We start from the raw sequence: 15,715 nt of genomic DNA on the forward strand, positions 1-15,715 counted from the left end.
GTATTCAGACTTCTCTTGAGTATCGGGCCTGGTTCATGACCATTGTCTGGCCGGTTGAAAGGCTGAGGAGGAATGCATTGCTGAGTGCACTTGAGGGTTGGACTCAGGCTGACGCTGTTGATGGGGTTAGGACTGATGAGGAGATCGTGTTGGCTTCTCGGACAGGCGAGGCTGGAGAGAGTTCACCAACGAGGGATGACTCGGAGGACGTTGCCCCACGGAGGCGACGGGACACCTAGACTCTGATAGGCTTTTGAATTTGCTTTTCTTTGGCTTTGTATGTCTTCTCTTTTTTTTTTTTTTTTATTTTGTTTTATGGACTTTATTTTTCTTGGTTTCTTTGGCTTTCTACTTGTACTGTTTGACTTTATTGCTTTTCATTGGAGTGTCATTTGACTTTCAAGCTTTCCATGCATGTTTCCACTTTATTCATTTAAGCTCTAATTTTTGCCTAAGCCGCCCTTTCGGGTTTTCAACTTAGCGAGCTACCCATCTTTGCCTAAGCCGCCCTTTTCGAGTTTTCAACTTAGCGGGTCCCGACTTTTGCCTAAACCGCCCTTTTTGGGTTTTTGACTTAGCGGGTTTTTCTTTGTTTCTCTTTTCTTTTTTTTTTTTTTTTGGCAAAGAAGAAAGAATGGTGAAATGATGATTTTTTTTTTATAAATGTTTAGACCGTGCCCAATGAGGGCTGTGTCACACCTTACCCTACTGTAAGACATGGCATGTCGCCCGTAATATAATTAATAAGCACTTAATTCTTATAAATGCTTACTAAGTATACTACAAGGGACTTAATCCTTTTAATTCCTTCATTTTTATATCTTGTAGCAAAATAATTTAGTTATTAAATATATATAACTTCTTTTGGTAGATATTAATCTCAATATAATTTCTTAAACATATTATAAAAAAAACATAAAATAAAATGGTTCCATAACCCATAAGTCCATGGATGATTTAATTACATATTGGAGTTCTGTTCAAATCTTAGATACATAATAGAAATTAATTACTTTAATAGACTATAAATTTTCAAATTCATACAATCATAATTTACATGAATCTGCTCAAATATACATAAATGATCTGTTAATGTTTAATACATCATACATATTCCAAAAGAAGTCAAATATACAATAGCTACATCAGTAGCATACTATCTACATCAAATAAAAATGATCCTCTCTTGGTTCTTTTTCCTTTCCTTTACCTGCGATAGTACAAAAGCAACTATCGCTAAGCATATGGCTTAGTGGTGTACTAATAAAAATAATAAGGAATGACAATTCATAAATCCACCATGGTAAAGAAAATAAGAAACAAAATAAATCAATACCATTTAAATCATCAATTCATAATATAGTCTTTACAGCTTTTATAGAGTCAATTCTGAGGGCCATCAGTGTCTAATGTGCACATCTAGACCTGCTATCTACAACCTCAATCTGTGATATGATTTCAACAGAAGAGGGAGCAATCTACAACCTCAACATGGAGGGAGAATTTCATGTCAATCATATATCATCTAGTGATGATATCCATGTTCAATCGATCGTAATATCAACTTCAACAAATGAAGTGATATTCGAGGTAATAACCATGTCTATATCAGCTGTAAGACTTTTAAACCAGTCCATTTATGTACTAATATCAAAATCACAATGGACAACATTTCATTTCACAACCACTGCTAAAAACATTCAATCACGGCCACCCCTCATACTACAGATATCAATTGGCCAACGTCCTCCTCTTTCACAGTATAAGAATCATAAAATTCATTTACAAATATCATTCGGTCGTATGCTTTCAAAATAATCCTTTTCCTCTTTAAAAACTTATGAATATAATTATAATTCATAAAGCAAATCCATTGAAAATATTTTGCAAAATCAATTTCATTTTGTTTAAATAAAAGTAGGAAAGGAATAATATACACTAACCTGAACTAGATGGCTCCCCTAGTCCTTTTCCTCTAGTAATCACCCTCTCCTCAACTCCCTTTCTCTCAGCAGCTGTAGCATGATATTAATACTCACATTAAGATCATACTACACAATGTACACACATGCACTTCTATAAGAATGTAAATTAAGCATTAGAATGTAGTCTCATGCTTTTTCTTTCATTTTCACTATACTTGTCCAAGTGTTATATGATCTGAGTTTAAGCATGAAACACTTCATATCCAACACTTAACCACATCCTAGACACAAAATACTAACAATGAAAACAATAGAAGTGAATAGCATGCTAAATTCGTTCAAGGTTTATGAAATGCAGAATTTCAGCATTTGAGTAGCTGGCATTGCGTTGACTATATCTTGAATTCCCCATATTCAATTGCCCTGAAATTTTGACAGCATGTTCCAAACATCTTAGGGTACTGTTCTGGAAAATTTCATAATTTTTAAAGCTCATTTGCATTTTTAAATGACATAATTATAGAATCTGAAGTTCAGTTTTTCTCATGCTGAGCAGCCTGCAGTGATTTACTTACAACTCCATTTCCTTTTATCCAATGGCCTTTAAATTTTAACACGACCTACCCAACATCTCAGCCTATCTCCATATCAAATTTTATAAATTTTAGAGTTCATTTGCTTAGTCAAATAGGTCAATTACAGAAGCTGAATGTCAGGCAGCATAACTGTAACATGTCCAACAATGATAAGTTTATTTAAGTATTCTCAACTCACTTCCTGTGAATACTCAAATTTTGACATTTGCTACAGTAAATTTGAATTTTCTACAGTAACTTTGACTTCACCACAGTGTCAGTGCCGGACTGCAAACAGTCCGGCCAGACCGGAGGCCATTTTGGACATTTACTGGAAGTATGCCAATATGGTACTTAAAACGTCCGGAATGTCGCGAGGATCGCGGAACAGGTCCCGGAATATTTTTTGGAGGTCTGGAACTCCCGGAAAAGCCCCCGGAATAAACCTGCCTGCCCCGGTGGCTCAGCCACCGGAGCCAGCCACCGAGCCGGCGGCCCAGCCGCCGAAAGACCGGCGCTTGGCTGCGGGAAGGCCGCCGAGTCGGCGGCCCAGCCGCCGAGCCGGCGGCCCATCCCGGCGGCCCAGCCGCCGGGCAGGCCGCCGACGAACCGGCGGCCCGGCCGCCGGGCGGGCCGCCGAGCCGGCGGTCCATCCGGCGACCCGGCCACCGGAAACAGTCCGTTTTGCGCCTATAAATACAGGCCTCGGGCCTCCTTTTTTCCACACTCAGTCTGTGTTGACGGACGCTCCTTCTCCCTCTCGCTCCTTGCGAATTCTTTACTGCTTTTTTGCATTTTAATTTAGCTTTTATTGCTTTCTTTCTTTGTTAAGTGGTCATTAAAATTAAATTAATTAATTTCCCTTAACGAGGAGCTTAACCTGGAGTTAAGAAGTGGCCGTCGACTAAATCAGGTACGCAAAACTAAACTCTGTTTTTTTTAATTTTAGCATTTCATGCATGCTTCTTTTCTACTCCTCTTAAATTCTATAACTGCATAAATGCATTCATACCATTAACTAGGCAAATAAATTGCCTCAATTAAATAAATTTAAGCTAAATGCCCGGTTAATTAATGATCGTGGTATTAAAGTTTAAATTCGACAATATTGGCTAAAAGCCTAGTTAATCAATAACTATGGTGAAATTGCCTTTATTTCGAACAAGTTTTGGCTTAAGTCTAATTAATCAATAATTGTGACTAAAAGGCCCTAATTAAACACTTTTTTTATTATGGCAATAAATTGCCTATATTTCAATTTAATTAATCACTTTAGGCAAACAAATTGCCTATAAGTGAAGATTAACCTTTTTAGCGACAAATCGCTTAAATTAAATTTCTTTGGCTAAAAGCCTTCAAACAATTTTTTTTTTGGCAAATAAACTGCCTTAAATCAATCAACTTAGGCGACAATCGCCCAATTAGCATCATTTGGCAAATTAATTGCCTAAACCAATATTTTGGCTTTAAAAGCCTTAAAACAATTCGTTTGGCACAAATGCCTTAAAAATCAATCTTTTGGCAAGAATAAGCCCAAATTAAATTCTTTTGGCTAAAAGCCTCAAAATCAACATTTTGGCACCAAGTGCCTAAATCCTTCAACCTTTTTGGCAAAATGCCTAAACAAAACGCACAAAGCATACACACACTCATGCATAAAGCATCCCATTCAAAGCCCTCTAAAAGAGGCCTATCGAACTACGTTGACTTTGATCTTCCATTCAAACGGAAGTACGTAGGCACGTTCGGGATCTAACCCCGGGCGGCAAGTCGAATCACATAAACATCTTTTTCATTGGTCTAAATTATTTCATCTTCCTTGCAAAACATTCATTCTTAGGTTAGTTTCATCAGCATGACATAGTCTCGGGATCCACCTCGGGTTCGAAGACCTTGCCTTAGACATTGGGCTAATTAATCTAGTAACTAGGTTAATTAAAATTGGAGTCACTTAGGGTTTTTCCTAGTTTACCCTAAAACAATTAAACAAGGTGGCGACTCATACATTCACGTGCATTTCTTCCTTTAGTCACATGCATTCACATGCCTATGGCATTTTGGGGAGGGGTTCACAGTTTGGCGACTCTGCTGGGGATTTATGTAATCATTTTGCATAAAGTGGACTACAATTGCTGTGTAAACTAACCTGTCCTTCTTTAGGGCATTATTTTACAATGCTTTATTTTGCAGGGTACCTTAGCACAAATCAAGTATTCTTTCTTTAAGAATACAAGATGAGGAATTTAAACTCAAATTGTACAAATTGTTTAAGACATTTTAATTTATTTATTTATTTGCACGATTGAGAGAATCTTTTTCTCCATTACATAAAAAATGAATTTCAAATGAATTTCTTCTCTCTCTGTTCAAACTTCTGAGTCTGGATAGCAAGTAGCGCTGATCGGCAGGTCTCTTTGATTATGTCGACGGACAGCCAAAGCGTCCTCCCTGTTGCCGCAAACCATCCCTAATCCTTTTGGGGGTGGCCCATGGGCATGCGTACTGTTGGACCCACGCGAAACTCTTTGTTTCACATGTGGTTAGGTATATCCATGCTCAAGGCTCAAGGGTCCCTTAATAAGCCAATCCTCTATTTGTGTCATAGCCTATAGAACCTATCCTTTAGGACAGTATGCACCCAATGATGCTGGATCATTCCATTAAAATGAATTATGTTGTGATGTCGTGCGCATTCACGCATTCATCCCATAACTTCACAAAAAAAAACATTCCTTTCAAAGCTGGAAAATCACATTTTGGTCCCTAAGACCTGAAAAATTACATTTTGGCCCCTAAGGCCCAAAAATTCCTAATTTGGCCACTGAGGCCCAAAAATTCCCAATTTGGCCACAGAGGCCCAAAAATTTCCAATTTTGGCCCCTAAGGCCCAAAAAAAAATTCTAGATTTGGCCACAGAGGCCCAAAAATGCCCAATTTGGCCTTAAAGGCCCAAAAATTCTCAATTTGGCCCCAAAGGCCCAAAAATTCTCAAGTTGGCCCCTAAGGCCGAAAAATTTTCCAATTTGGCCACAGAGGCCTAAAAATTCTCGATTTGGCCCCGAAGGCCCACAAATTTCCAATTTGGCCATAGAGGCCCAAAAATTCCCAATTTGGCCCCTAAGGCCCAAAAATTCTCAATTTGGCCCCAAAGGCCCAAAAATCTCCAATTTGGCCATAGAGGCCCACAAATTTCCAATTTGGCCATAGAGGCCCAAAAATCTCCAATTTGGCCCCGAAGGCCCACAAATTTCCAAGTTGGCCATGGAGGCCCAAAAATTCCCAATTTGGCCATAGAGGCCCAAAGATTCTCAATTTGGCCCCGAAGGCCCAAAAATTCCCAATTTGGCCACAGAGGCCCAAAAATTCCCAATTTGGCCACAGAGGCCCAAAAATTCACACTTTGGCCCCAAAGGCCCAAAAGTTCACATTTTGGCCCCTAAGGCCCAAAAAATTTTTTTTGAGAACTTAGGGTCTTTCGAAAAGTCGAGGTGTCCAGCCCTAAACACTCTACCTTACATATCACATCCCATGGAGTTCTATCCTAGGTGTCCTAGCATACCAATATCACCCCACATCACAAGGGTCATGTCCAAATACCTCGCCCATACACTACCCTACCTCACACTATCTCACATACCCTATGAAAATACCTTATAGTCTAATCATTTTTGACTATGTCCTTTTACAGGTACCCCTCCAAAGACCACCTGTACCCGAAACACCAACTGAGCTCTCACCCACAAGTCCAACAACCCCAACTGCACCAATGGCATCACTGTCTGACATCCAAAACCTCATTGAACAATTGGAAGCCAGAATGGAGGCTAGAATGAATGAGGCATTGGCTGCCCAGAGGACTGCCCTAATAGCCGAACTTGGTGGTGGTAATGGAAATGGGGCTTCCGCCGGGGGAAGTGGACCTTCTACCTCCAATCTGGGACCTGCTGCAGAACCAATAAACCCTACCCTTAACCTGGATGGCATGCCCTCTGGAACTGCTTCTGAGCTGGAAGCTCAGAAAATGAGAGAGAAACTAGAACTCCTGGAAAGGTCTATCAGTGCCCTCAAGACACACAAAGAAGTCGTGGACATGGACTCCTTGTCCTTGTTCCCCGAAGCAAGACTGCCGACAAAGTTCAAGATGCCCAACATGGACAAGTTTGATGGAACCACTTGTCCTAAAACGCACCTGAAAATGTATGTAGGTGCCCTCAACCCGTTTGGCCTGAACAGCGAGCTCCTTGCTCAGTTGTTTCAGCAATCTTTGACTGGTGCTGCATTAAGATGGTTTGTAAGCTTGGATCGTTCCAAAATGAAGAATTGGGAGGACATATGCAATGCTTTCAACACGCAGTACCATTATAATATCGAAGTGGATGTCACTCGGAGAGAGCTGGAAACCACTAGACAAAAGAACAATGAGCCCTTCTCCTCGTTCCTTTCGAGGTGGAGGGCCAAAGCTGCTCAAATGATCAACCGACCCTCTGAACAGGAACAAGTTGACATAATAATCAATAATTTACTGCCTGTCTACCAGTCACATCTTCAAACACAGTACTTGCCTACGTTCCAATCGCTCATTGCGACTGCAACTAAGGTGGAAGACTTAATCCAGTTGGGTCAACTCAAAGAAGACTCATACAAGAAGCAGAATCATGCTGGGTCCAGTGAGACAAATGAAATAGCCAGTATAATCCCCATGAATCCTTTACGTATTGGGAATTTGGGAAACAATCAGCCAAGGAGGCAATATACTGATCTCGGCATGCCAATCCTTTTGGTGTTCCAAGAAGCAGTAAAAGCAAATTTACTGAAGCCCTTAGAAGCAAGGCCATTACCAAACCCCCTGCCCCGGAATTTCAAAACCAATGAATACTGTGAGTACCATCAAGGACATGGGCATAAGACCGAATCATGCTGGACTTTGAAAAACCGTCTACAAGACCTAGTTGACAATGGGTCCATCATCCCCAAGAGCAAGCTGAACATCAACCAATCCCTTGCCTAACCATGGGATTAATGCAAAAAAAAATTTGCTGAACAAGAATCGTTCGATCCTTTCAAACTTTTTCTTAGAATTGAATGAAGTTTGTCTCTGAGAAGGTTGAGATCAAGCCTCCAAAAGAACAAAGGTATTGTTCAAGACCAACAACAACATGTCTGATCGATTGAAGCATCGAGAAGAACAAAGTCACTACAGTCAATCCAATCCTAGTCCATCACAGCCCACCTAGAGTCTATCTTTTAGGGTCTAGTTTCTTTTTTCTTTTCATTTTCATTTCCATTCAAATATTCATTTGTAAATCTAAGTGTCTTTTGTACACAAATTTTGTCTTATCAATAAAAAGGGATCAGTTTACGTTCCAATCATATTTATACTCTTTCCCTATCCTTGCCTGTGAAAGCAAAAAAAAAAAAAAAAAAAATCGAAAAAAAATAATAAAGAAAAATTGAAAAAAATAAAAAAAAATGACAAAAAGATAATAAAAATTGGCAAAGAAAAATGCATTCATCCTTTCATTTGCTCTGCATCAATCAAAGCTGGGGGCATCCTAAGAAGCACCATCAAAGGGGAAGTTTTGAAGGGTAATCATGGAAAGGATCCAGCAAAGGGTACGCAAGACTTCAAAACAGTACCGAGGCAAAGCCGATTGAAGGGGTTAGGGCCAGAATGGTTTCTCCAAAAACCCAGGAATGGAAGATGCTCTGACAGAGAGGTGTTTGAATTTCGAGCTTAAAAGCGACAGAATAAAAGAAGTTATATTTGGAATTGGGTTGGGTCTGCACGAAGTCGCAATGCTATCCATACACTACTCAAGTCATCTCAGAATCCAGTTGCCTCGAAATTCTTTATGGAGAGGCTGCTTCTAAGCAGGCATAGGGAAAAACGGGACAAAAGGAACCCCTGGTCAAAAGGAAGAAAACAAGCAAAAGAAAAAAATGGGTCAAAGAGGAACTCCTGCACAAAAGAAAGAAATCAAGGACAAAGCTACAGGAAATCGAGTTGTCAAAAATGGGTCAATTGCAAGCTCTCCGTTAAATTCAAGCCCATCAAGGGTAGATGACAAATCATTTCAGCCATAAGGACAAAGACCAAGCGGCTACTCACACTTTGAAAAAGCAAGTTAAAAGAAGCAGTCATTTTCACGAATTGGATGACAACAAACACCTTGAAAATCAAGCGCCAAGCATGGCACAAGTACAAGTGTCCTTATAAACAAGGATCATTTCTCAAAGCAAGGAAAAGGAAGAGTCTCCTCAAAATTCCTTATGGAGAGGAGAACCATTGAGGAAATAAGTTTCAAATTCAGAGGAAGATAAAGTTCAAGAAAAGGAATCAAATTAACCTCAAGAATTCAAACATGGCGAAGCCACAAACTCAAAGCATAAAAGCTTCTTCAACACTCAAGCCACTCAAGTTACCACCACAATGTGGGTATTCAAAACTCTTTGTGATGAATACAAGTCATATTTCAGTCAACCAGTGGTAAGACCACTACAACAACAAAGTCAGATCCGCTTAGGGTCATCACTATCATACGAGCTCGGGTCAATAAGTTGATTCAACATCATCAAAATCGGGAATGAATCCCATAGAGACATCCAGTCGGGAATGAATCCCGTAAAGACATCAAGCCGGGAAGGAATCCTGCGAAGAACTTAAGTCAGAAATGAATTCTGCATTAACATCGAGTCGGGAAGGAATCCCGCAAAGACATCAAGCCGGGAAGGAATCCCGCGAAGAAATCAAGTCAGAAATGAATTCTGCATCAACATCAAGTCGGGAAGGAATCCCGCAAAGACATACGATCGGGAAGGAATCCCCCAAAGACATCAAGCCGGGAAGAAATCCCGCGAAGAAATCAAATCGGAAATGAATTCCACAATCAGCATTAAGGCAAAATTGAATTTTCCCCCAACAGCAAGTCGGAAATAAATTCCGCACCAAGCCGGAAAGGAATTCCGCACTAACATCAAGTCGGAGATGAATTCCGCACCAGCCGAGCACGAAGTTCGCATCCTGGAAGGAACTACGAAAGACCTGATTCTCCCCATCCCCCGAAGAGTTCTTGGAGATACGTAGGCAACCACAAAGGCGCGGTCACAAACATAAGTTTGCATCATAAATAGCATTTTCTCTTTGCCAATACAAAAAATAAAAATAAAAAATAAAAAAAAGGGAAGAAAAGAAAAATAAAAAGCTGGAGTTGAAAACCCGAAAGGGCGGCTTCAGGCAAGAATTGAGCCCGCTAGACTGAAAACCCGAAAGGGCGGTCTAGGCAAAAGTTAGGGCAAAGAGCCTGCTAGAGTCAAAAACCCGAAAGGGCGGCTACTAGGCAAAAGTTAAGGCAAAAAGAAAAAAAAGTGCTTTCAAAGGTCTTCTCGGGAGTATATAAATCATTTTTTTCAGGAATCACCCAGTTCCTTCGAGTCACAATTCACTACAAGAAAAATATGAGTCTCTAAAATCAAGTCTCCGTCATCAGTGGTCATTCCACAACGGGCCACAAAAATCGAGTCATTCTCAAAAGTTCGTTTTGAAAGCGTCACTCTTTGAGTCATTCCTCGAAGAAAGAGGGAGAGAGAAAAATGTCAAAACAATCTCTAAAAAAGTGTCAAACATAATCATTGAGAGGTAATTCTTTAATACCTCGTTTCCACTCGGACCATCGTTTCTTCGATCCTTTTAGACGAGCGATGTCATCCACATTGTCCGTTTCCTCGAGTCATATAAGTAACCTTGTTCTCTTTGATTCCTCGATCGAAAGGACAAATACAACACCAATGTTTTGAAGTATTCCATGGTCAGCACCATTCTGGGGGCAAGAAGTGATAAGAACCTTCACCATTCTCCCATCACAGAAGTAATCACAGAATTTTAGTCTTTCATTAAGAAGAAATTCTGTTTCAGCTAATAAAGGCATCAATTCCCTCAAGCAGGGGGCAAATTCCTCCAAGTCGAATTCAGGGGCAAGTGTTATAAAAAAAAAAACATACACAACCCAGGGTGGAACCCAACCATCGTCAATCTCTTTTACCCAAACCCAGGGTAGAACCCGGTTAATGGTTAACTTTCTTACATAAAACCTAGGGTGAAACCCTAACCAATAACCAACCCTTTTTCATCCAAAACCAAGCCATTTGATTATTTCGACTTTAGGTGGACCCTTGGTTCTCAATGAGAAAAGTAAAAATAAAGCAAATCTCTTTTCAAGCCCTCATTAAGAGGCAAAACATCTTTTCAGGCCCTCATTAAGAGGCAAAACATCTTTTCAAGCCCTCATTAAGAGGCAAAACATCTTTTCAAGTCCTCATTAAGAGGCAAAACATCTTTTCAAGTCCTCTAAGAGGCAAAATCTCTTTTCAAGCCCTCTAAGAGGCAAGATCTCTTTTTAAGCCCTCATTAAGAGGCAAGATCTCTTGTCAAGCCCTCATTAAGAGGCAAAACATCTTTTCAAGCCCTCATTAAGAGGCAAAACATCTTTTCAAGCCCTCTAAGAGGCAAAATCTCTTTTCAAGTCCTCTAAGAGGTAAAATCTCTTTTCAAGCCCTCTAAGAGGCAGAATCTATTTTCAAGCCCTCTAAGAGGCAAAATCTCTTTTCAAGCCCTCTAAGAGGCAAAACATCTTTTCAAGCCCTCTAAGAGGCAAAACATCTTTTCAAGCCCTCTAAGAGGCAAAATCTCTTTTCAAGCCCTCTAAGAGGCAAACTCTCTTGTTAAGCCCTCTAAGAGGCAAAACATCTTTTCAAGCCCTTTAAGAGGCAAAAATCTCTTTTCAAGCCCTCCAAGAGGCCAAATCGATCATTTCATTTGAGACGGCAAGGTTTCCTTCTCTGCACATCCTCAAAATTTGCTCCTTCAAACAACCACTGACTCTCATAAATCGTTTTTATGATAGCCAGTGGGGGGCAACTGTGAATACTCAAATTTTGACATTTGCTACAGTAAATTTGAATTTTCTACAGTAACTTTGACTTCACCACAGTGTCAGTGCCGGACTGCAAACAGTCCGGCCAGACCGGAGGCCATTTTGGACATTTACTGGAAGTATGCCAATATGGTACTTAAAACGTCCGGAATGTCGCGAGGATCGCGGAACAGGTCCCGGAATATTTTTTGGAGGTCTGAAACTCCCGGAAAAGCCCCCGGAATAAACCTGCCTGCCCCGGTGGCTCAGCCACCGGAGCCAGCCACCGAGCCGGCGGCCCATCCCGGCGGCTCAGCCGCCGGGAAGGCCGCCGACCCGGCGGCCCAGCCGCCGAAAGACCGGCGCTTGGCTGCGGGAAGGCCGCCGAGTCGGCGGCCCAGCCGCCGAGTCGGCGGCCCAGCCGCCGAGCCGGCGGCCCATCCCGGCGGCCCAGCCGCCGGGCAGGCCGCCGACGAACCGGCGGCCCGGCCGCCGGGCGGGCCGCCGAGACCCGGCGGCCCGACCGCTGAGACCCGGCGGCCCGGCCGCCGGGAGGGCCGCCGATCCGGCGGCCCAGCCGGCGGCCCGGCCGCCGAGCCAGCCACCGAGCCGGCGGCCCATCCCGGCGGCTCAGCCGCCGGGAAGGCCGCCGACCCGGCGGCTCAGCCGCCGAAAGACCGGCGCTTGGCTGCGGGAAGGCCGCCGAGTCGGCGGCCCATCCCGGCGGCCCAGCCGCCGGGCAGGCCGCCGACGAACCGGCGGCCAGGCCGCCGGGCGGGCCGCCGAGACCCGGCGGCCCGACCGCTGAGACCCGGCGGCCCGGCCGCCGGGAGGGCCGCCGATCCGGCGGCTCAGCCGGCGGCCCGGCCGCCGAGCCGGCGGTCCATCCGGCGACCCGGCCACCGGAAACAGTCCGTTTTGCGCCTATAAATACAGGCCTCGGGCCTCCTTTTTTCCACACTCAGTCTGTGTTGACGGACGCTCCTTCTCCCTCTCGCTCCTTGCGAATTCTTTACTGCTTTTTTGCATTTTAATTTAGCTTTTATTGCTTTCTTTCTTTGTTAAGTGGTCATTAAAATTAAATTAATTAATTTCCCTTAACGAGGAGCTTAACCTGGAGTTAAGAAGTGGCCGTCGACTAAATCAGGTACGCAAAACTAAACTCTGTTTTTTTTAATTTTAGCATTTCATGCATGCTTCTTTTCTACTCCTCTTAAATTCTATAACTGCATAAATGCATTCATACCATTAACTAGGCAAATAAATTGCCTCAATTAAATAAATTTAAGCTAAATGCCCGGTTAATTAATGATCGTGGTATTAAAGTTTAAATTCGACAATATTGGCTAAAAGCCTAGTTAATCAATAACTATGGTGAAATTGCCTTTATTTCGAACAAGTTTTGGCTTAAGTCTAATTAATCAATAATTGTGACTAAAAGGCCCTAATTAAACACTTTTTTTATTATGGCAATAAATTGCCTATATTTCAATTTAATTAATCACTTTAGGCAAACAAATTGCCTATAAGTGAAGATTAACCTTTTTAGCGACAAATCGCTTAAATTAAATTTCTTTGGCTAAAAGCCTTCAAACAATTTTTTTTTTGGCAAATAAACTGCCTTAAATCAATCAACTTAGGCGACAATCGCCTAATTAGCATCATTTGGCAAATTAATTGCCTAAACCAATATTTTGGCTTTAAAAGCCTTAAAACAATTCGTTTGGCACAAATGCCTTAAAAATCAATCTTTTGGCAAGAATAAGCCCAAATTAAATTCTTTTGGCTAAAAGCCTCAAAATCAACATTTTGGCACCAAGTGCCTAAATCCTTCAACCTTTTTGGCAAAATGCCTAAACAAAACGCACAAAGCATACACACACTCATGCATAAAGCATCCCATTCAAAGCCCTCTAAAAGAGGCCTATCGAACTACGTTGACTTTGATCTTCCATTCAAACGGAAGTACGTAGGCACGTTCGGGATCTAACCCCGGGCGGCAAGTCGAATCACATAAACATCTTTTTCATTGGTCTAAATTATTTCATCTTCCTTGCAAAACATTCATTCTTAGGTTAGTTTCATCAGCATGACATAGTCTCGGGATCCACCTCGGGTTCGAAGACCTTGCCTTAGACATTGGGCTAATTAATCTAGTAACTAGGTTAATTAAAATTGGAGTCACTTAGGGTTTTTCCTAGTTTACCCTAAAACAATTAAACAAGGTGGCGACTCATACATTCACGTGCATTTCTTCCTTTAGTCACATGCATTCACATGCCTATGGCATTTTGGGGAGGGGTTCACACTTCCAGCACAAATTCATGCAATCCAACTCTTCTATTACTGAAATAACATCATAATATAAGATATAGCAGAGTCCATAGTTCATAGAATATCAAAACCAAACTCAAAATCATCCATCTTGGTGACTTATGCAACTTAGACTTTGAATTCATGCATAACTACTTTCAATCATCTTAAATCACCTTAAATCACTTCTCATCACTTCATCTTCACCAAATCAGATTACACAAACAAGCACCTCACTTCAAAGTTCATGGAATTCAAAAAGTAATCCATAGAAATGAAGGAGGAAGTGAAAATAACTAACCTTTTCTTAAGAATTACTTGAAAATTCTTTGATTTTCACCTTCTTTTTGCTTGGTTTTGACTCAAAACCCTCCTCCTCTCTTCTTGAACGGTTTGGCCTGCAACAATGAGTGAAGTGTCGTGGTTCTTTCCTCTTCTTCAATAAAATTATATAATAAACTTTATTAAAAATTCCTTCCATGTCCTTTAAATGCAAATTGCACTATAATCCTCCCTTTTGTTTTCCCTTCATCCTTTGGCACTCTAATCTTTTTAATCATTTTACTTTAGTCCTATTAGGTATAAACCAAGTGTATTTAATATTCTAAACTCCACTTGGTAAAAATCGTACGGAAATTACCGTTTTTCAGGCTTTTCAGGTAAAATCGTGCTTTACCGAGAAGTCATTCATCTTTCAACTCATTTTTGATTTCCTTTAAGCTTTCACATGGATTTGTAAAGATCAATTAATGTTTCATTTAATTAATATTAATATCCTCAATCTATAGTGTTTCCCATTATTTTAAGTTTTCCTTTTATTCGGATAACCGAATTCATCGAAAAAGCTAAAATAGAAAGAACTACAAAATTGAGGATATTACAACTCTTCCCTCCTTAAAGAAATTTCGTCTCGAAATTTTACCTGTTATAGATCTCTGAATAATATTGGATGTTGTCTTCTCATATCTTCTTCACGTTCCCAAGTAGCCTCTTCTCTGGAGTGGCTTCGCCATAACACCTTAACTAGGGGAATCTGTTTATTCCGAAGTTGCTTAATTTCCTTAGCTAGGATAGCCACTGGTTCTTCATCATATGTGACGTCTCGATTAACTTCAATTGATTCTAAAGGCAATATATGTGAAGGGTCCGATCTATATCGCCGAAGCATAGAAACATGGAAAACATTATGAATCTTATCGAGGTCTGGTGGTAAGGCTAACCTATATGCCAATGGACCAATCCTCTCAAGTATTTCATAAGGTCCTATGAAACGAGGACTTAATTTTCCCTTTCTACCAAATCTCATAACACGCTTCCAAGGGGAAACCTTAAGGAATACTTTATCACCCGCCTTATACTCTACATCTCTTCTCTTTAGATCCACATATGACTTTTGTCGATCTGTCGCCGCCTTCAATCTTTCTTTAATTACTTTGATCTTTTCTTCTGTTTGTTGAATAATTTCAGGACCTAGTAATTGCCTTTCACCAACTTCATCCCAACATAGAGGTGTCCTACATTTTCTACCATATAAAGCTTCATATGGAGGCATTCCGATACTGGTCTGGTAACTGTTATTATAAGCAAATTCTATCAAAGGCAAATAGTTATCCCAACTACCTTCAAACTCAAGAACACAAGCTCGAAGCATATCCTCCAATATTTGAATAATCCTCTCAGATTGACCATCTGTCTGAGGATGGAATGCAGTACTAAAATTCAATCTAGTGCCCAGGGCTTTCTATAAACTAGCCCAAAATCTAGATGTGAATCTTGGATCTCTATCAGAAACAATGGATACTGGCACTCCATGTAGTCTAACTATTTCACCAATATACATTTCTGCCAACTTCTCTAAACTATAGTCTGATCTTACAAGTAGGAAATGAGCACTCTTCGTCAATCTATCTACAATAACCCAAACTGCATCATGTTTCTTCTGGGTAAGTGGAAGTCCCATTAGAAAATCCATAGTCACTCTTTCCCATTTCCA

General features: G+C 41.0%; 1 long non-coding RNA gene across 1 annotated transcript; it reads right to left on the bottom strand.

The window, feature by feature from the left end:
- Positions 1 to 999: 999 nt before the first annotated feature.
- Positions 1,000 to 14,652, bottom strand: LOC149496874 (uncharacterized). The gene is made up of 3 exons (XR_016320354.1): positions 14,024 to 14,652; positions 1,944 to 2,015; positions 1,000 to 1,210 (listed from the first exon to the last, which is right to left on the bottom strand). It is a non-coding gene; the product is annotated as an uncharacterized LOC149496874 (long non-coding RNA).
- Between the last annotated feature and the right edge of the window lie 1,063 nt (positions 14,653 to 15,715).

The sequence above is a fragment of the Jatropha curcas genome, chromosome 4 (assembly GCF_041381405.1).
Source record: "Jatropha curcas cultivar XTBG-Jc1 chromosome 4, XTBG_Jcur_1.0, whole genome shotgun sequence".
Classification (NCBI taxonomy): domain Eukaryota; kingdom Viridiplantae; phylum Streptophyta; class Magnoliopsida; order Malpighiales; family Euphorbiaceae; genus Jatropha; species Jatropha curcas.